A 21305-nucleotide genomic window follows, 5' to 3' on the forward strand; every position below is an offset into this window, starting at 1 on the left:
CTGCTCAAAGCAATAGCAGGCGGGCGGCGTAACGTGCGTAACATAAAGAGGCGTGGTCAACTCCACACGCATGCGCAGCGCAAGATGCAAAATGCTCGCGAGAGTATCTTGGATAACCCCCATAGCCCGATGATGCTGCCGCTTCTCAGTATGTTCTTCTGTATGTTCTGTTGTGAATGTGAGTGTCTTGCTTCAGGAATTTGCCGATATGGGACTGCATGTTTCAGCCATTGGGCTGAATGAGCTGCAAATATTTTTACCTTGATTGCAGTTTGTTGAGGAGAATCTACTCTTAAGGGTCCATTCAATTAAGGGGTTTTGTATGTAGCAGTGAAAAGCCCATTATTGGTGATAACAGGTAGGGGTGCATACCTCCCAACATGTCTCCAGGAGGGACAGAATACTCTGCTCCTGGACTTCCCTCTTAATGTATGATTGTCATCACCTGTGCTGAAACACCTTTCTCTAACGTCCTAGAGGATGCTGGGGACTCCGTAAGGACCATGGGGAATAGACCGGCTCCGCAGGAGATGGGGCACTTTAAGAAAGATTTTGGATTCTGGACATACTTGCCTACCTGACCCTCTCCATGAGGGAGAAAATGCTCTGTGCCTGGACTTTCCTGGTAATGTATGATTGCCATCACCGGTGGTGAAACGCCTTTCTTATCAATTAACTAGCTCACCACAGGTGATGGCAATCATACATTACCAGGAAAGTCCAGGAACAGAGCATTTTCTCCCTCATGGAGAGGGTCAGGTAGGCAAGTATGATTCTGGGTGTGCACTGGCTCCTCCCTCTATGCCCCTCCTCCAGACCTCAGTTTTAGACTGTGCCCAGAGGAGAATGGGTGCACTGCAGGGAGCTCTCCTGAGTTTCCTGCTTAGAAAGCATTTTTGTTAGGATTTTCTCTCTTTTTCAGGGAGCACTGCTGGCAACAGGCTCCCTGCATCGAGGGACTGAGGAGAGAGGAGCAGACCTACTTAAATGATAGGCTCTGCTTCCTCGGCTACTGGACACCATTAGCTCCAGAGGGAGTGAACACAGGTTCGTCCTGGGCGTTCACCCCCAGAGCCGCGCCGCTGTTCTCCTCACAGAGCCAGAAGACGTCTAAGGCGGCAGATTCCTTCGGTGCTTCACAGAGGTAACGCACAGCACCGCAGCTGTGCGTCATTGCTTCCATACACCTCACACACTCCGGTCACTGTACGGGTGCAGGGCGCAGAGGGGGCGCCCTGGGCAGCAATAAAACACCTCTCCTATGGCAAAAGTCTATATACATGTACAGGTGGGCACTGTACATGTATATAAAAGAGCCCCCGCCATTTTTTTGTAAGTTTGAGCGGGACAGAAGCCCGCCGCCGAGGGGGCGGGGATTCTCCCTCAGCACTCACCAGCTCCATTTTCTCTCCACAGCACCGCTGAGAGGAAGCTCCCCGGACTCTCCCCTGCTTGGTACACGGTGTAAGGGGGTTTTAAAGTAGGGGGGGGCACATTATTGGCGTTTACACATTAAGCAGCGCTACTGGGTAAACAATTTGTGTGTTTCTCCTGGGTCATATAGTGCTGGGGTGTGTGCTGGCATACTCTCTCTCTGTCTCTCCACGGGGCCTCAGGGGGAACCTGTCTTCAGAAAAGAGATTCCCTGTGTGTGTGAAGTGTGTCGGTACGTGTGTGTCGACATGTTTGACGAGGAAGGCTCACCTAAGGAGGAGGGGGAGTGCATGATTGTCATGTCGCCGTCGGCAATGCCGACACCGGACTGGGTGGATATGTGGAATGTCTTGAATGCAAATGTGAATTTACTGCATAAACGGTTAGACAAGGCTGAAGCTAGGGATCAGTCAGGTGGTCAGACCATGCCTGTCCCTGTGGCACCAGGACCGTCGGGGTCTCAAAAACGCACCATATCCCAGATCACTGACACAGATACCGACACAGATACTGACTCTAGTGTCGACTATGAGGATGCAAAATTGCAACCAAAGGTGGCAAAAGGCATTCGTTACATGATTATGGCCATTAAAGAGGTTTTGCATATCACTGAGGAACCCCCTGTCCCTGACACGAGGGTACACATGTATAAAGGGAAAAAGCTAAGCGACTTGTGTGAAAAGGCTTGGGAATCTCCAGATAGGAGACTACAAGTTCCCAAAAGGATTCTTATGGCGTATCCCTTTCCACAAAAGGACAGGATACGATGGGAATCTTCGCCTAAGGTAGACAAGGCGCTGACACGCTTATCCAAGAAGGTGGCACTGCCTTCTCAGGATACAGCTTCCCTCAAGAATCTTGCTGATCGTAAGCAGAAGGTTACCATGAAGCACATTTACACACATTCCGGTACTATCGTTAGACCGGCTATGGCATCGGCCTGCGTTTGTAGTGCTGTCGCAGCATGGACAGATTCCTTATCTACGGAACTTGACACCCTAGATAAGGATACCATTCTAATGACCCTAGAGCATATCAAAGATGCTGCTTTATATATGAGGGATGCTCAAAGAGACATTTGTTTACTAAGCTCCAGAATAAATGCTATGTCTATTTCTGCTAGGCGACTCTTGTGGACCCGACAGTGGACGGGGGATGCCGACTCAAAGCGGCATATGGAGTTGTTGCCTTACAAGGGGGAGGAGTTGTTTGGAGAAGGCCTTTCGGACCTTGTCTCTACTGCTACGGCCGGTAAATCGAATTTCTTACCTTATGTCCTCCCCGCAGCATACTAAAAATGCACCTCATTATCAAATGCAGTCCTTTCGTTTTAATAAAAGCAAGAAGGTACGGGGATCGTCCTTCCTTGCCAGAGGAAAAGGCAAGGGAAAAAAGCTGCATGCAGCTAGTTCCCAGGAGCAGAAGACCTCCCCTACATCTGCAAAGTCCACCGCATGACGCTGGGCTTCCCGGGGGGAGTCAGCTCAAGTAGAGGCGCGTCTCCGCTTTTTCAGCCAGGTATGGGTTCACTCACAGGTGGATCCCTGGGCTATAGAGATTGTTTCTCAGGGATACAGGCTGGAATTCGAAGACGTGCCTCCTCGCCGGTTTTTCAAATCGGCTCTGCCAGCTTCCCCGTCAGAGAGGGAGTTAGTGTTGTCTGCAATTCAAAAATTGTATCTTCAACAGGTGATAGTCAAAGTTCCTCTTCTCCAGCAAGGAAAGGGGTATCACTCAACCCTGTTTGTGGTCCCGAAACCGGACGGTTCGGTCAGGCCCATTTTGAATCTAAAATCCCTGAACTTTTACTTGAAAAAGTTCAAGTTCAAGATGGAATCGCTCAGAGCGGTCATCGCCAGCCTGGAGGGGGGGCGATTGGATGGTGTCCCTGGACATAAAGGATGCATACCTTCATGTTCCGATTTTCCCTCCTCACCAGGCGTTCCTGAGATTTGCAGTACTGGGCTGTCATTACCAATTTCAGACGTTGCCGTTTGGGCTTTCCACAGCCCCGAGAATTTTCACTAAGGTAATGGCGGAAATGATGGTGCTCCTGCGCAAGCAGGGGGTCACAATTATCCCATACTTGGACGATCTCCTCATAAAGGCGAGATCTCGGGAGAAGTTGCTGGACAGCGTGTCGCTGTCGGTGAGAATGTTGCAAAGGCACGGCTGGATTCTCAATATACCGAAGTCCCAGCTAGTCCCTACAACGCGTCTGACCTTTCTGGGTCTGATTCTAGACACAGACCAGAAAAAGGTTTTTCTTCAGATGGAAAAGGCTCAGAAGCTCATAGCCCTGGTCAGGAACCTATTAAAGCTAAAGAAGGTTTCAGTGTGTCACTGCACGCGTGTCCTGGGGAAGATGGTGGCATCGTACGAGGCCATCCCCTTCGGAAGGTTCCATGCAAGGACCTTTCAATGGGATCTACTGGACAAATGGTCCGGGTCCCATTTACAAATGCATCAAAGGATCACCCGGTCTTCCAGAGCCAGAGTATCTCTCCTGTGGTGGCTGCACAGTGCTCACCTCCTAGAAGGCCGCAGGTTCGGAATTCAGGACTGGATCCTGGTGACCACGGACGCAAGCCTCCGAGGTTGGGGAGCAGTCACACTGGGAAGAAATTTCCAAGGTCTCTGGTCAAATCTAGAGACTTGTCTCCACATCAACGTCCTGGAGTTGAGGGCCATATACAACGCCCTACGCCAAGCGGAGGCATTGCTTCGGAACAAACCGGTTCTGATTCAGTCGGACAATGTCACAGCAGTGGCTCATGTAAACCGCCAAGACGGCACAAGGTGCAGAGTGGCCATGGCAGAAACAACCAGGATTCTTCGCTGGGCGGAAGGCCATGTAAGTGCCCTAGCAGCAGTATTCATCCCGGGGGTGGACAACTGGGAAGCGGACTTCCTCAGCAGACACGACCTGCATCCGGGAGAGTGGGGACTTCATCCAGAAGTCTTCGCACAGATCGTGGGTCGGTGGGGACTGCCTCAGATAGACATGATGGCGTCCCATCTCAACAAAAAGCTAAAGCGGTATTGCACCAGGTCAAGAGACCCTCAGGCGGTAGCGGTGGACGCTCTAGTGACACCTTGGGTGTTCAGGTCGGTCTATGTGTTCCCTCCTCTACCTCTCATACACAAGGTGTTGAGAATAATAATACTAAGCAGAGTCAGAACAATCCTCATTGTTCCAGATTGGCCACGAAGGACTTTGGTATCCGGATCTGCAAGAGTTGCTCACAGAAGATCCGTGGCCTCTTCCTCTAAGACAGGACCTGCTGCAGAAGGGTCTGTTCCAAGACTTACCGCGGCTGCGTTTGACGGCATGGCGGTTGAACGCCGGATCCTAGCGGAAAAAGGTATTCCGGAGGAGGTCATTCCTACGCTAATAAAGGCTAGGAAGGACGTGACATTGAAACATTATCACCGTGTATGGCAAAAATATGTTTCTTGGTGTATGGCAAAAATATGTTTCTTGGTGTGAGGCCAGGGCTGCTCCTACGGAGGAGTTCCATTTGGGTCGTCTGCTTCACTTCCTGCAAACAGGAGTGGATTTGGGCCTAAAATTAGGGTCCATAAAGGTCCAAATTTCGGCCTTGTCCATTTTCTTTCAAAAAGAATTGGCTTCTCTTCCTGAAGTACAGACATTCGTGAAGGGGGTGATGCATATTCAGCCTCCTTTTGTACCTCCGGTGGCGCCGTGGGATCTTAATGTGGTATTAAGTTTCCTCAGGTCACCTTGGTTTGAGCCACTCAAAACAGTGGAGTTGAAATATCTCACTTGGAAAGTGGTCATGTTGTTGGCCTTGGCTTCGGCAAGGCGTGTTTCGAATTGGCAGCTTTATCACATAAAAGCCCCTACCTGGTTTTTCACGTGGATAGGGCAGAGTTGAGGACGCGTCCTCAGTTTCTGCCAAAAGTGGTCTCATCTTTTCATATGAACCAACCTATTGTCGTGCCTGTGGCTACACGGGACTTGGAGGACTCTGAGTCCCTGGATGTGGTCAGGGCTTTGAAGATTTATGTGACCAGAACAACAAGGATCAGGAAGACTAAAGCTCTGTTTGTTCTGTATGCAGCCAATAAAGTTGGCGCTCCTGCTTCAAAGCAGACTATTGCTCGCTGGATCTGTAACACTATTCAGCAGGCGCATTCTACGGCAGGATTGCCATTGCCTAAATCGGTTAGGGCCCATTCCACTAGGAAGGTGGGCTCTTCTTGGGCGGCTGCCCAAGGGGTCTTGGCACTACAACTATGCCGAGCTGCTACTTGGTCGGGGTCAAACACCTTTGCAGAGTTCTATAAGTTTGATACCCTGGCTGAGGAGGACCTCCTGTTTGCTCAATCGGTGCTGCAGAGTCATCCGCACTCTCCCGCCCGTTTGGGAGCTTTGGTATAATCCCCATGGTCCTTACGGAGTCCCCAGCATCCTCTAGGACGTTGGAGAAAATAAGATTTTATTTACCGGTAAATCTATTTCTCGTAGTCCGTAGAGGATGCTGGGCGCCCGTCCCAAGTGCGGACTTCTTCTGCAAGACTTGTATATAGTTATTGCTTACATAAGGGTTATGTTATAGTTTCATCGGTTTGAACCGAGACTATGTTGTTGTTCATGCTGTTAACTGGGTAGTTTGTCACAGGTTATACGGTATGATTGGTGTGGCTGGTATGAATCTTGCCCTTGGATTAACTAAAATCCTTTCCTCGTACTGTCCGTCTCCTCTGGGCACAGTTTCCCTAACTGAGGTCTGGAGGAGGGGCATAGAGGGAGGAGCCAGGCACATCCAGAATCCAAAGTCTTTCTTAAAGTGCCCTATTTCCTGCGGAGCCCGTCTATTCCCCATGGTCCTTACGGAGTCCCCAGCATCCTCTACGGACTACGAGAAATAGATTTACCGGTAAGTAAAATCTTATTTTCTTATCCATTAACCTGTTCAACACAGGTGCCTGCAATCATAAATTAAGAGAAAAGTCCAGAAGCAGAGCATTGTGTCCCTCCTGGAGAGGGTCATGTTGGGAGGTATGGGGGTGTACCAACAGAGGAGGAGGCCTGTGTGCAGCCCCCTCTGTCTGGGCCTCCTTCTCTTGGGGATGGTGTGATTGTCTATGACCAATGGTTACAGCTTTTACCATCAACTGAGGGAAAACCAAATTGTTTCCCCGTCATTGTTAAAGAGCTAACAAATGTATTTATTTCTCTAACGTCCTAGAGGATGCCGGGACTCCGTAAGGACCATGGGGAATAGACGGGCTCCGCAGAAGACATGGGCACTTTAAGAAAGACTTTAGACTCTGGGTGTGCACTGGCTCCTCTCTCTATGCCCCTCCTCCAGACCTCAGTTTTAGACTGTGCCCAGAGGAAGATGGGTGCACTGCAGGGAACTCTCCTGAGTTCCCTGCTAAGAAAGCATTTTTGTTAGGATTTTTTCTTCTTATCAGGGAGCACTGCTGGCAACAGGCTCCCTGCATCGAGGGACTGAGAAGAGAGGAGCAGACCTACTTAAATGATAGGCTCTGCTTCTCGGCTACTGGACACCATTAGCTCCAGAGGGAGTGGAACACAGGTTCGTCCTGGGTGTTCATCCCAGAGCCGCGCCGCCGTTCTCCTCACAGAGCCGGAAGAAAGAAGACGTCTAAGGCGGCAGAAGCCTTCGGGTGCTTTACTGAGGTAACGCACAGCACGGCAGCTGTGCGCCATTGCTCCATTACACCTCACACACTCCGGTCACTGTAAGGGTGCAGGGCGCAGTGGGGGCGCCCTGGGCAGCAATAAATACCTCTCCTATGGCAAAATAACCTATATACATGTACAAGTGGGCACTGTACATGTATATAAAAGAGCCCCCGCCATATTTTACAAACTTTGAGCGGGACAGAAGCCCGCCGCCGAGGGGGCGGGGCTTCTCCCTCAGCACTCACCAGCGCCATTTTTTCTTCACAGCACCGCTGAGAGGAAGCTCCCCGGACTCTCCCCTGCTTGACACACGGTGACAGAAGGGTTTTAAAGTAGAGGGGGGGCACATAATTGGCAAATATATATATACTACAGCGCTACTGATTAAACATTCTGTGTTTTTCTCCTGGGTCATATAGCGCTGGGGTGTGTGCTGGCATACTCTCTCTCTGTCTCTCCAAAGGGCCTAAGGGGGATCCTGTCTTCAGAAAAGAGATTCCCTGTGTGTGTGGGAGTGTGTTGGTACGCGCGTGTCGACATGTTTGACGATGAAGGCTCGCCTAAGGAGGAGGGGGAGTGCATGAATGTCGGGTCGCAGCTGGCACCGCCGACACCGGACTGGGTGGATATGTGGAATGTCTTGAATGCTAATGTAAATTTATTGCATAAGAGATTAGACAAGACTGAGGCTAGGGATCAGTCAGGTTGTCAGATCCCAGTGGCTCCGGGACCTTCTGGGTCTCAGAAACGCACATTATCCCAGATCACTGACACAGATACCGACACAGATTCAGATTCTAGTGTCGACTATGAGGATACAAAATTACAGCCAAAAGTGGCTTAAGGTATACGTTGCATGATTGTTGCGATTAAAGAGGTTTTGCATATCGCTGAGGAACCCCCTGTCCCAGACACGAGGGTGCACATGTATAAAGAGAAAAAACCTGAGGTCACTTTTCCGTCCTCATTTGAGCTAAGCGAATTGTGCGAAAAGGCTTGGGAATCTCCAGACAGGAGATTACAAGTTCCCAAAAGGATTCTTATGGCGTATCCCTTCCCACAAAAGGATAGGATACGATGGGAATCTTCGCCTAAAGTAGACAAGGCGTTGACGCGCTTATCCAAGAAGGTGGCACTGCCTTCCCAGGATACGGCTACTCTCAATGATCCTGCTGATCGTAAGCAGGAAGTTACCATGAAGTACATTTACACACATTCCGGTACTATTGTTAGACCGGCGATGGCATCGGCCTGGGTTTGTAGTGCTGTCACAGCATGGACCGATTGCTTATCTAATGAGATTGATGCCCTAGATAAGGATACCATTCTAATAGCCCTAGCGCATATCAAAGATGCAGCATTATATATGAGGGATGCACAAAGAGACATTTGTTTACTGAGCTCCAGAATAAATGCTATGTCTGTTTCTGCTAGGCGACTCTTGTGGACCCGACAGTAGACGGGGGATGCCGACTCAAAGCGGCATATGGAGTCGTTGCCGTACAAGGGGGAGGAGTTGTTTGGAGAAGGCCTCTCGGACCTGGTCTCTACTGCTACAGCTGGTAAATCGAATTTCTCTGACGTCCTAAGTGGATGCAGGGACTCCGTAAGGACCATGGGGAATAGCGGCTCCACAGGAGACTGGGCACAACTAAAGAAAGCTTTAGGACTACCTGGTGTGCACTGGCTCCTCCCACTATGACCCTCCTCCAGACCTCAGTTAGAATCTTGTGCCCGGCTGAGCTGGATGCACACTAGGGGCTCTCCTGAGCTCCTAGAAAGAAAGTATATTTAGGTTTTTTATTTTACAGTGAGATCTGCTGGCAACAGACTCACTGCAGCGAGGGACTAAGGGGAGAAGAAGCGAACCTACCTAACAGGTGGTAGTTTGGGCTTCTTAGGCTACTGGACACCATTAGCTCCAGAGGGATCGACCGCAGGACCCGACCTTGGTGTTCGTTCCCAGAGCCGCGCCGCCGGCCCCCTTACAGAGCCAGAAGCAAGAAGTGTTCCGGAAAATCGGCGGCAGAAGACTTCTGTCTTCAACAAGGTAGCGCACAGCACTGCAGCTGTGCGCCATTGCTCCTCATGCACACCTCACACTCCGGTCACTGATGGGTGCAGGGCGCTGGGGGGGGGCGCCCTGAGGGCAATATAAGACACCTTGGCTGGCAAATCATCACAATATATAGTCCCAGGGCTCTATATGTGATAAATTACCCCTGCCAGAATCCATAAAAAAGCGGGAGAAAAGTCAGCCGAAAAAGGGGCGGGGCTATCTCCCTCAGCACACTTGCGCCATTTTTTCTTCACAGTGCAGCTGGAAGACAGCTCCCCAGGCTCTCCCCTGTAGTTTTCAGGCTCAAAGGGTTAAAAAGAGAGTGGGGGCACTAAATTTAGGCGCAATATATGTATACAAGCAGCTATTGGGGGAAAAATCACTCAGTTATAGTGTTAATCCCTGCATTATATAGCGCTCTGGTTTGTGCTGGCATACTCTCTCTCTGTCTCCCCAAAGGACTTTGTGGGGTCCTGTCCTCAGTCAGAGCATTCCCTGTGTGTGTGTGGTGTGTCGGTACGGCTGTGTCGACATGTTGGATGAGGAAGGTTACGTGGAGGCGAAGCAGAGGCCGATAAATGGGATGTCGCCCCCTGTGGGGCCGACACCAGAGTGGATGGATAGGTGGAAGGTATGAAGGACAATGTCAACTCCTTACATAAAAGGCTGGATGACGTAACAGCTGTGGGACAGACGGCTTCTCAGCCCGCGCCTGCCCAGGCGTCTCAAAGGCCATCAGGGGCTCAAAAAACGCCCATTACCTCAGATGGCAGACACAGATGTCGACACGGAGTCTGACTCCAGTGTCGACGAGGTTGAGATATACACACAATCCACTAGGAACATCCGTTACATGATCTCGGCAATGAAAAATGTGTTACACATTTCTGACATGAACCCAAGTACCACATAAAAGGGGTTTTATTTTTGGGGAGAAAAAGCAGCCAGTGTTTTGTTCCCCCATCAGATGAGTGAATGAAGTGTGTAAAGAAGCGTGGGTTCCCCCGATAAGAAACCGGTAATTTCTAAAAAGTTACTGATGGCGTACCCTTTCCCGCCAGAGGATAGGTCACGTTGGGAGATATCCCCTAGGGTGGATAAGGCGCTCACACGTTTGTCAAAAAAGGTGGCACTGCCGTCTTAGGATACGGCCACCTTGAAGGAGCCTGCTGATATGTTAGCAAAATATTATCCCTGTCTAGGGTATTAATATTATCTGACAGGGTATCAGACCACGCTGCAGCAGCACTATTTATGCTGAGGCAATTGCAGGTCTCAGTATAGACCCTGAGTGTGTATATACAGACTTCAGGATAATTTTAAAAAAATATGGTACTGGATGTATACACAACCGCCCACACACTAATCTGGTATGGACAGGTGTATATATTCTCTGGCGCCAGTACCTGCTGGACCAAGGAGATTTAAATAATAGTAAGGACTGCTGCTCCTAATATGGGGATAATTGCAATCCCTATAATGAACAAAAAAACACAAACTACCTACACAGGTGTAACCCTCTGTAGAAAATCAGGAGCGCTATCCTCACTAATTATAGGAGACAATTAAAAATAATTACAATGGCAAACTGTTGTTTAGGATAAAAAATACATAAATCATAATTTATTAACATATAATGCTGCAGCATAATTGACATACATAAAATACATATTATGTATAGTGGAAACTTCTAGTGTAAATGTTCCACATACACAAATAAATGACTTAAAACTCGTTAAATATCAGAGGCTTGGATTTTGATGTATAAATTTCACACTGTCCACTTGATTCAGTAATGGACCGGCTGGATTCAGCGTTTTTAGACACTAATTAAATTCATGTGTCTTCAATTCATCAGTGTCCCGAAAAATGTGTGCACACATATATTGATTCAGAATAGGCAATTACCATAGACAATTAGCTTTTTATCACCTCTTAAGATCAGTCTGTTAGGACCATCCCTGATTTAAAAGACTCCCTCTGCTGGTGTTCGTCCGTTTAAGTGCAGAATATCCGGAGACAGTATCCACGGGATTTCGTCCACAGCACTCCGGCTCCCTCTGCTGGTGATTAACCGCAATTGCAGGTAAGCTGGCTGTAGATCGTAGCCAGAAGCCGGTGATCATGTAAACAAATGGGAGGTGATCGTCACTGCTAATAATGGTCACCTCGAAAACGCATTTCTCCGCCTTCCAAACACGCTCAGCGGCTTCCTCAGTTCGAATGACCATCTTCCAGAAGGACACTTTATATAGCCACACTCATTTGTAATTCCCGCGGCCATTCGCGCATGCGCACTCAACCGTGCGTTTCAAACATCATTCCTGTTTTACACTTTAAATAGACTCCGGTGGCCATTTTGTTACACGGAATCCAAGCCTCATTTTCACTCCCGGAAGTCATATCTGCCTCTCTTACTATTATAATCAATAATATCACATCCAAGCCTCGTTTTAAAACAATAATTCACTATATATATCCTAATTAGTTATACTAAACTCCAGTGCAATTTGCTACACATGGTTTTGTTTGACTTGATCACAATTCCAAACAATCCATATTTCATTCAGGATATTTTTATCATATATATACTATGCATAGTGCCGCATCCCAACAACAGTACAACTATGACCATGCATAAAATTAATAATAATAATAATATTAAATTAGTATATTTTATTATATATACATATAACAGATATATTACTAAACAATAATAAAAGAGAAGGGGATTGATTTTAATTTTGATTTTGAACTCATCACACCATCTTGTGGTTTAACTTCATAATTACACTCCCTTCATGTCATCATAAAAATACATATAGTCTCCATCTCCAATAACCAGCATCATAAGGAACCATACATTGGCCCACCCCCATTTAATTACATATATGTCAGGAATATCCTTTGTATATATTAAATATATACAAGCAATTTTCAGAGGAATGGAATACATTATTGGATAATTGTTCCATAAACCTCATGAAGTTGCTTGTCAGATTCAGGGAAGATAAAGTAAATGTGATACAAAAAGAAATCGAAAAAACCCATGACTTGTTGAAATCTTTTTCTGGAGACAAGGGATTTAATGAGAGAGATCTGAAAGTTAATCGTAAGGTGGAGGATTTTGAAAAAACCTTAGTCTTCAGGAAAAATAACAAATTAAATCGGGATAAATTAGACTATCAAAAAGGAGAAGTTCACACTTACAATAGAAGGAGGGATAATATATATATAACCATAAATCCTCTCAAAGGGAATTAGGAACTATACAAAACTTTGAACATAGGACAGGTCAATACAGGGGACCAAGAACCCCAGTTGATCGGAGAGATCCCAGGAGATTTAGGAATCATGATGAGGGGAATTGGGAATCCAATACCTTTAGGAGTAGGCATGACCTCTCATCCCAACAAAATAGTGTAAAGTCCCCAGCTCCATATTCTAAATGGAGTAGAAGAGACGACTGGGTGGATATGGGAGCTAGAAGTAGGCCACAGTCGAATATCCATGGTGGCATGAATCATTTTTTGGAGGACAGCCACAGATTCCAAAATCGTCCACAAAGAAAATACGAAGGAACAGGGTGGTCGGGAAAAAGACAAAGAGAACAAGAGCTAGAGGAAAGAGAGGAAGAAAGAGCAGGTCAAGTAAAAAGCATGAAATTAAAGTGAAAGGTAAAGGGGTTTTTAATCTGTCCTCAAAAAAGTTGAGTTCAGATCAACTGAGATTACTTGAGAAGGGCTTAAATTTTGCTCCTGCCCAAAAACCCAACTTGTTCGAATTATTCGTTGATCTCAATAGATATATTAGAACGCTGAGTAGGAAGCGATATTTCGCGATTAAAAATATGAAGAAAAAAGGCAATGAAGGTATTCCCATCATATTGGATCAAGATGACCAATTAATGGTAAATATATTAGAATCCTTGGCCGGTGAATCAGCGAATAATTCGAATAAAGATGACTACATTAAAATATTTGATAGTAATGAAACTACCAAATTTAAAAATAAATCTGAGTTTTATCCGTTGACCTATAGAGGGCCCTACATTGAGAGCTTCTATAAGTCAACATTAGAACAATTTAGGGAGATGTGTCAAAAGTCAGAGAAAAAATCGTTAAAGGACAATTTGAGCACTCAGGAACGATCAGCTCTTAAAATCTTGAAAGGTGACCCCTCCTTGACTATTAAACAAGCTGACAAAGGCGGTGGGATTGTGGTAATGGATACAGTGATGTATTTGGCTGAGGCCAATAGACAATTAGACAATGTCCAGCTGTATTCAAAATTAACCCACAATCCCACCGCCCAGTTTCAGAAAGAACTAAAAATCTTATTGAATAGGGCAATGGATTTGGGCGCTATATCCAGAGAAACTCAATGTTTTTTGTTCTGTGATAATCCGGTAATTCCTACATATTATTGCCTTCCAAAAGTACATAAAACTTTAAATAATCCACCGGGAAGACCCATTATTGCGGGGGTGGATTCATTGACGAGCAATTTATCTTTCTTTATAGATAGTTTTCTACAGGGATATGTTGTTAAACTAAAATCACACATTAAGGATACTACACATTTTTTAAATTTAATTAGAAATATCAAATGGCAGTCAACTTATTGTTTTATCACATGTGATGTAGAATCACTATATTCTAACATTGAGCACCAATTGAGGATTGATGCAGTTGCATTCTATTTGCTAAGAGACCCAAATATAGGGGAAGAACTGAGGTGGTTGATTTTGGAGAGTATTAGATTTATTCTCCAACATAATTATTTTATTTTCGATAAACGGTATTATTTACAGACTAGGGGGACGGCCATGGGAACCAGGTTCGCTCCGAGCTTCGCTAACCTGTTTATGGGGCGGTTCGAGGAACAACATGTTTGGGCCGGCGACCTCGGGGCGAACCTTGTTCTTTATGGCCGTTTCATTGATGATTTATTTTTCATTTGGGAGGGGAGCACAGAATCAGCAGAGTTATTTGTTGCTAGTTTGAATTGCAACAATTTTGGTTTGAAATTTACGGGGTACTGCCACCCCACACAGGTCACTTTTTTGGATATAGCGCTCAAGGTCGAAAATGAAATCATTATAACGAGTACTTTCGTTAAGGAGGTGGATCAAAATCGATATTTACACTACAAGAGTAGTCATTTACAACGATGGAAGGATAATATACCGAAGGGCCAGTTCCTTCGGATCAAAAGGAATTGTTCCACCAAGGAAGGAGCGAGAGAACAAATGGAATCTCTTTATGGGGCGTTTCTTACTCAGGGGTATCCAAAATCTGTTCTTGATCAGTCTTTGAAAGAAGTAGACAGTATGGAAAGAGATTTCTTATTAGATACTACCCGAAATAATTCTAGGAAGAAAAATAATAAAACGATGGACAGGACAACAATGTTTGTAACTAAGTATAACACTAGTGCATATGAGATTAAGAAGATTATTAAGAAGAATTCCTCTATCCTCAAGTTAGATGAAATGCTGAACTCCAATGTAATGCTTAGTGAACAGGTAATATTCCGGAAGTCAGATAGTTTGAAATCTGCACTAGCTCCAAGTTTTTTTAGGAGATTTGGCAAAAAATCTATGGCTCCAGATATGCAAGGGGGACAAATAAATACATGGATACCGAAACCACCATTAGGGTTCCATAAGTGTGGTAGAACAAATTGTGCAACATGCAAACACACAAAAAAGAAAACGACACAATTTATTTCATCTGTATCAGGAGAGAAGTTTAATATAAAAAGTTTTTTGAACTGTAGATCCATGTATGTCATCTACGTCTTACAGTGTGGATGTGGAGCACAGTACGTGGGGCGTACCACTCGGGCACTCCACGTTAGATTTATGGAACACAAAAGACAGATAGATAAGAAAGTTGGGAATACTTACCTATATCGCCATATTCTGGAATGTGACGAAGGGAAAATTGAAAATATACTTATTATGGCCATTGAACAGGTGGCGGTAACCAGTAGAGGAGGTGATAGGTTTAGAAGGTTGTGTAAAAAAGAGGCCTTCTGGATTTTTAATCTTAAAACCTTGATTCCGCAGGGTCTTAATGACACAGTTGAGTTAAATAAAATTTAAGATCTAATATTTAATATATACAAAGGATATTCCTGACATATATGTAATTAAATGGGGGTGGGCCAATGTATGGTTCCTTATGATGCTGGTTATTGGAGATGGAGACTATATATATTTTTATGATGACATGAAGGGAGTGTAATTATGAAGTTAAACCACAAGATGGTGTGATGAGTTCAAAATCAAAATTAAAATCAATCCCCTTCTCTTTTATTATTGTTTAGTAATATATCTGTTATATGTATATATAATAAAATATACTAATTTAATATTATTATTATTATTAATTTTATGCATGGTCATAGTTGTACTGTTGTTGGGATGCGGAACTATGCATAGTATATATATATATGAGAAAAATATCCTGAATGAAATATGGATTGTTTGGAATTGTGATCAAGTCAAACAAAACCATGTGTAGCAAATTGCACTGGAGTTTAGTATAACTAATTAGGATATATATAGTGAATTATTGTTTTAAAACGAGGCTTGGATGTGATATTATTGATTATAATAGTAAGAGAGGCAGATATGACTTCCGGGAGTGAAAATGAGGGCTTGGATTCCGTGTAACAAAATGGCCACCGGAGTCTATTTAAAGTGTAAAACAGGAATGAGGCTTGGAACGCACGGTTGAGTGCGCATGCGCGAATGGCCGCGGGAATTACAAATGAGTGTGGCTATATAAAGTGTACTTCTGGAAGATGGTCATTCGAACTGAGGAAGCCGCTGAGCGTGTTTGGAAGGCGGAGAAACGCGTTTTCGAGGTGACCATTATTAGCAGTGACGATCACCTCCCATTTGTTTACATGATCACCGGCTTCTGGCTACGATCTACAGCCAGCTTACCTGCAATTGCGGTTAATCACCAGCAGAGGGAGCCGGAGTGCTGTGGACGAAATCCCGTGGATACTGTCTCCGGATATTCTGCACTTAAACGGACGAGCACCAGCAGAGGGAGTCTTTTAAATCAGGGATGGTCCTAACAGACTGATCTTAAGAGGTGATAAAAAGCTAATTGTCTATGGTAATTGCCTATTCTGAATCAATATATGTGTGCACACATTTTTCGGGACACTGATGAATTGAAGACACATGAATTTAATTAGTGTCTAAAAACGCTGAATCCAGCCGGTCCATTACTGAATCAAGTGGACAGTGTGAAATTTATACATCAAAATCCAAGCCTCTGATATTTAACGAGTTTTAAGTCATTTATTTGTGTATGTGGAACATTTACACTAGAAGTTTCCACTATACATAATATGTATTTTATGTATGTCAATTATGCTGCAGCATTATATGTTAATAAATTATGATTTATGTATTTTTTATCCTAAACAACAGTTTGCCATTGTAATTATTTTTAATTGTCTCCTATAATTAGTGAGGATAGCGCTCCTGATTTTCTACAGAGGGTTACACCTGTGAAGGTAGTTTGTGTTTTTTTGTTCATTATAGGGATTGCAATTATCCCCATATTAGGAGCAGCAGTCCTTACTATTATTTAAATCTCCTTGGTCCAGCAGGTACTGGCGCCAGAGAATATATACACCTGTCCATACCAGATTAGTGTGTGGGCGGTTGTGTATACATCCAGTACCATATTTTTTAAAAATTATCCTGAAGTCTGTATATACACACTCAGGGTCTATACTGAGACCTGCAATTGCCTCAGCATAAATAGTGCTGCTGCAGCGTGGTCTGATACCCTGTCAGATAATATTAATACCCTAGACAGGGATAATATTTTGCTAACATAGAGCATATTAAAGACATCGTCTTATATATGAAGGATGCACAGAGGGATATTTGCCGGCTGGCATCCAAAATTAATGCAATGTCCATTCTGCCAGGAGGGTATTAGAAACCCGGCAGTGGACAGGTGATGCTGCCTTTAAAAGGCACATGGAGATTCTGCCTTATAAGGGTGAGGAATTGTTTGGGGATGGTCTCTGGGACCTCGTATCCACAGCAACAGCTGGGAAGAAAAAAATTTACCTCAGGTTTCCTCACAGCCTAAGAAAGCACCGTATTTTCAGGTACAGTCCTTTCGGTTTCAGAAAAGCAAGCGGGTCAAAGGCGCTTCCTTTCTGCACAGAGACAAGGGAAGAAGGAAAAAGCTGCACCAGACAGCCAGTTCCCAGGATCAAAAATCTTCCCCCGCTTCCTCTGAGTCCACCGCATGACGCTGGGGCTCCACAGGTGGAGACAGGTGCGGTGGGGGCGCGTCTCGGGAACTTCAGGGACCAGTGGGCTTGCCCACAGGTGGATCCCTAGGTTCTGCAAGTAGTATCACAGGGATACAGGCTGGAGTTCGAGGCGACTCCCCCTCGCCGTTACCTCACATCAGCCTTGCCTGCTGCCCTCGGAGAAAGGTAGTACTAGCGGCAATTCACAAGCTGTACTTCCAGCAGGTGAAATCAAGGTACCCCTCCTTCAACAAGGCCGGGGTTACTATTCCAAAATGTTGTGGTACCGAAACCAGACGGTTCGGTGAGACCCATTCTAAAATTGAAATCCTTGAACACTTATATACGAAGGTTCAAGTTCAAAATGGAATCGCTCAGGGCGATTATTGCAAGCCTGGAGAATTTCATGGTATCACTGGACATCAAGGATGCTTACCTGCATGTCCCTATTTACCCTCTTCACCAGGAGTACCTCAAAATTGTGGTACAGGATTGTCATTACCAATTCCAGACGTTGCCGTTGGTCTGTCCCCGGCACCGAGGTATTTACCAAGGCAATGGCCGAAATAATTATCCCGTACTTAGACGATCTCCTTATAAAGGCGAGGTCCAGGGAGCAGTTGTTCGTCGGAGTAGCACTATCTCGGGAAGTGCTACAACAGCACGGCTGGATTCTGAATATTCCAAAGTCGCAGCTGGTTCCTATGACGCGTCTACTGTTCCTGGGTATGGTTCTGGACACAGAACAGGATAAAAAGGGTTTCTCCCGGAGGAGAAGTCCAAGGAGTTGTCGTCTCTAGACAGAGACCTCCTAATACAAATACAGGTGTCGGTGCATCAATGCACGCGAGCCCTGGGAAAGATGGTAGCTTCTTACGAAGAAATTCCATTCGCCAGGTCCCATGCAAGGATCTTCCAGTGGGATCTGTTGGACAAGTGGTCCGGGTCGCATCTTCAGATGCATCGGCGGATAACCCTGTCTCCAAGGGCCAGGGTGTCGCTGTTGTGGTGGCTGCAGAGTGCTCATCTTCTAGGGGGCCGCAGATTCGGCATACAGGACTGGGTCCTGGTGACCACGGATGCCAGCCTTCGAGGCTGGGGGGCAGTCACACAGGGAAGAAACTTCCAAGGCTATGGAAAAGTCAGGAGACTTCCCTACACATAAATATTCTGGAACTAAGGGCCATTTACAATGCCCTAAGTCAGGCTAGAACCCTGCTTCAACACCGGCCGGTGCTGATCCAGTCAGACAACATCACGGCGGTCGCTCATGTAAACCGACAGGGCGGCACAAGAAGCAGGATGGCGATGGCAGAAGCCACAAGGATTCTCCGATGGGCGGAAAATCATGTGTTAGCACTGTCAGCAGTGTTCATTCCCGGAGTGGACAACTGAGAAGCAGACTTTCTCAGAAGACACGACCTCCACCCGGGAGAGTGGGGACTTCATCCAGAAGTCTTCCAAATGATTGTACACCGTTGGGAAAGGCCACAGGTGGACATGATGGCGTCCCGCCTCAACAAAAAGCTACGAAGATATTGCGCCAGGTCAAGGGACCCTCAGGCGATAGCTGTGGACGCTCTGGTAACACCGTGGGTGTACCAGTCGGTGTATGTGTTCCCTTCTCTGCCTCTCTTACCCAGGGTAATGAGAATAATAAGAAGGAGAGGAGTAAGAACTATACTCATTGTTCCGGGTTGGCCAAGAAGAGCTTGGTAACCAGAACTCCAAGAAATTATCTCAGAGGACCCATGGGCTCTGCCGCTCAGACAGGACCTGCTGCAGCAGGGGGCCGGTCTGTTCCAAGACGTACTGCGGCTGCGTTTGACGGCATGGCGGTTGAACGCCGGATCCTGAAGGAAAAGGGAATTCCGGAGGAAGTTATCCCTACGCTATTTAAAGCTAGGAAAGAAGTGAACGCAAACCATTATCACCGCATATGGCGAAAATATGTTGCGTGCTGTGAGGCCAGGAAGGCCCCAAAGGAGGAATTTCAGCTAGGTCGATTTCTGCACTTCCTACAGTCAGAGGTGACTATGGGCCTAAAATTGGGTTCCATTAAGGTCCAGATTTCGGCTCTATAGATTTTCTTCCAAAATAGAACTGGCTTCACTGCCTGAAGTTCAGACTTTTGTTAAGGGAGTGCTGCATAGTCAGCCCCCGTTTGTGCCTCAAGTGGCACCGTGGGATCTCAACGTGGTGTTGGATTTCCTGAAGTCGCATTGGGTTGAGCCACTTAAATCCGTGGAGCTACAATACCTCACGTGGAAAGTGGTCATGCTGTGGGCCTTGGCGTCGGCCAGGCGTGTATCAGAATTGGCGGCTTTGTCATACAAAAGCCCTTATCTGTATTTTATATGGATAAGGCGGAATTGAGGACTCGTTCCCAATTCCTTCCTAAGGTGGTATCAGTTTTTCATGTGAACCAACCTATTGTGGTGCCTGCGGCTACTTGGGACTTGGAGGATTCCAAGTTACTGGACGTAGTCAGGGCCCTGAAAAGTATATGTTTCGAGGACGGCTGGAGTTAGGAAAACTGACTCGCTATTTATCCTGTATGCACCCAACAAGCTGGGTGCTCCTGCTTCTAAGCAGACTATTGCTCGCTGGATCTGTGGCACGATTCAACTTGCACATTCTGCGGCTGGACTGCCGCACCCTAAATCTGTAAAAGCCCATTCCACGAGGAAAGTGGGCTCTTCTTGGGCAGCTGCCCGAGGGGTCTCGGCTTTACAACTTTGCCGAGCTGTTACTTGGTCGGGTTCAAACATTTTTGCAAGAGTCTACAAGTTTGATACCCTGGCTGAGGAGGACCTAGAGTTTGCTCATTCGGTGCTGCAGAGTCATCCGCACTCTCCTGCCCGTTTGGGAGCTTTGGTATAATCCCCATGGTCCTTACGGAGTCCCAGCATCCACTTAGGACGTCAGAGAAAATAAGATTTTACTCACCGGTAAATCTATTTCTCGTAGTCCGTAGTGGATGCTGGGCGCCCATCCCAAGTGCGGATTGTCTGCAATACTTGTTTATAGTTATTGCCTAACTAAAGGGTTATTGTTGAGCCATCTGTTGAGAGGCTCAGTTATATTTCATACTGTTAACTGGGTATAGTATCACGAGTTATACGGTGTGATTGGTGTGGCTGGTATGAGTCTTACCCGGGATTCAAAATCTTTCCTTATTGTGTCAGCTCTTCCGGGCACAGTATCCTAACTGAGGTCTGGAGGAGGGTCATAGTGGGAGGAGCCAGTGCACACCAGGTAGTCCTAAAGCTTTCTTTAGTTGTGCCCAGTCTCCTGCGGAGCCGCTATTCCCCATGGTCCTTACGGAGTCCCAGCATCCACTACGGACTACGAGAAATAGATTTACCGGTGAGTAAAATCTTTTCTCTAACGTCCTAGTGGATGCTGGGGACTCCGTCAGGACCATGGGGAATAGCGGCTCCGCAGGAGACAGGGCACAAAAAGTAAGCTTTTAGGATCACATGGTGTGTACTGGCTCCTCCCCCTATGACCCTCCTCCAAGCCTCAGTTAGGTTTTTGTGCCCGTCCGAGCAGGGTGCAATCTAGGTGGCTCTCATAAAGAGCTGCTTAGAAAAAGTTTTTTAGGTTTCTTATTTTCAGTGAGTCCTGCTGGCAACAGGCTCACTGCTACGAGGGACTTAGGGGAGAGAAGTGAACTCACCTGCGTGCAGGATGGATTTGCTTCTTAGGCTACTGGACACCATTAGCTCCAGAGGAATCGAACACAGGCCCAGCCATGGAGTCCGGTCCCGGAGCCGTGCCGCCGACCCCCCTTGCAGATGCCGAAGTTGAAGAGGTCCAGAGGTCCGT

General features: G+C 46.2%; 1 long non-coding RNA gene across 2 annotated transcripts in view; it reads left to right on the forward strand.

The window, feature by feature from the left end:
* Positions 1 to 8: 8 nt before the first annotated feature.
* LOC134907897 (uncharacterized) overlaps positions 9 to 21305 on the forward strand; it is a 152411-nt gene continuing 131114 nt past the window's right edge. Inside the window, exon 1 of one of the 2 annotated variants that reach the window (XR_010175780.1) lies at positions 9 to 148. This is a non-coding gene — a long non-coding RNA (uncharacterized LOC134907897). Of the gene's footprint in view, positions 179 to 21305 lie in introns of both variants that reach the window. The other variant, XR_010175781.1, reaches the window with a different exon arrangement.

The sequence above is a fragment of the Pseudophryne corroboree genome, chromosome 1, assembly GCF_028390025.1.
Source record: "Pseudophryne corroboree isolate aPseCor3 chromosome 1, aPseCor3.hap2, whole genome shotgun sequence".
Lineage (NCBI taxonomy): Eukaryota > Metazoa > Chordata > Amphibia > Anura > Myobatrachidae > Pseudophryne > Pseudophryne corroboree.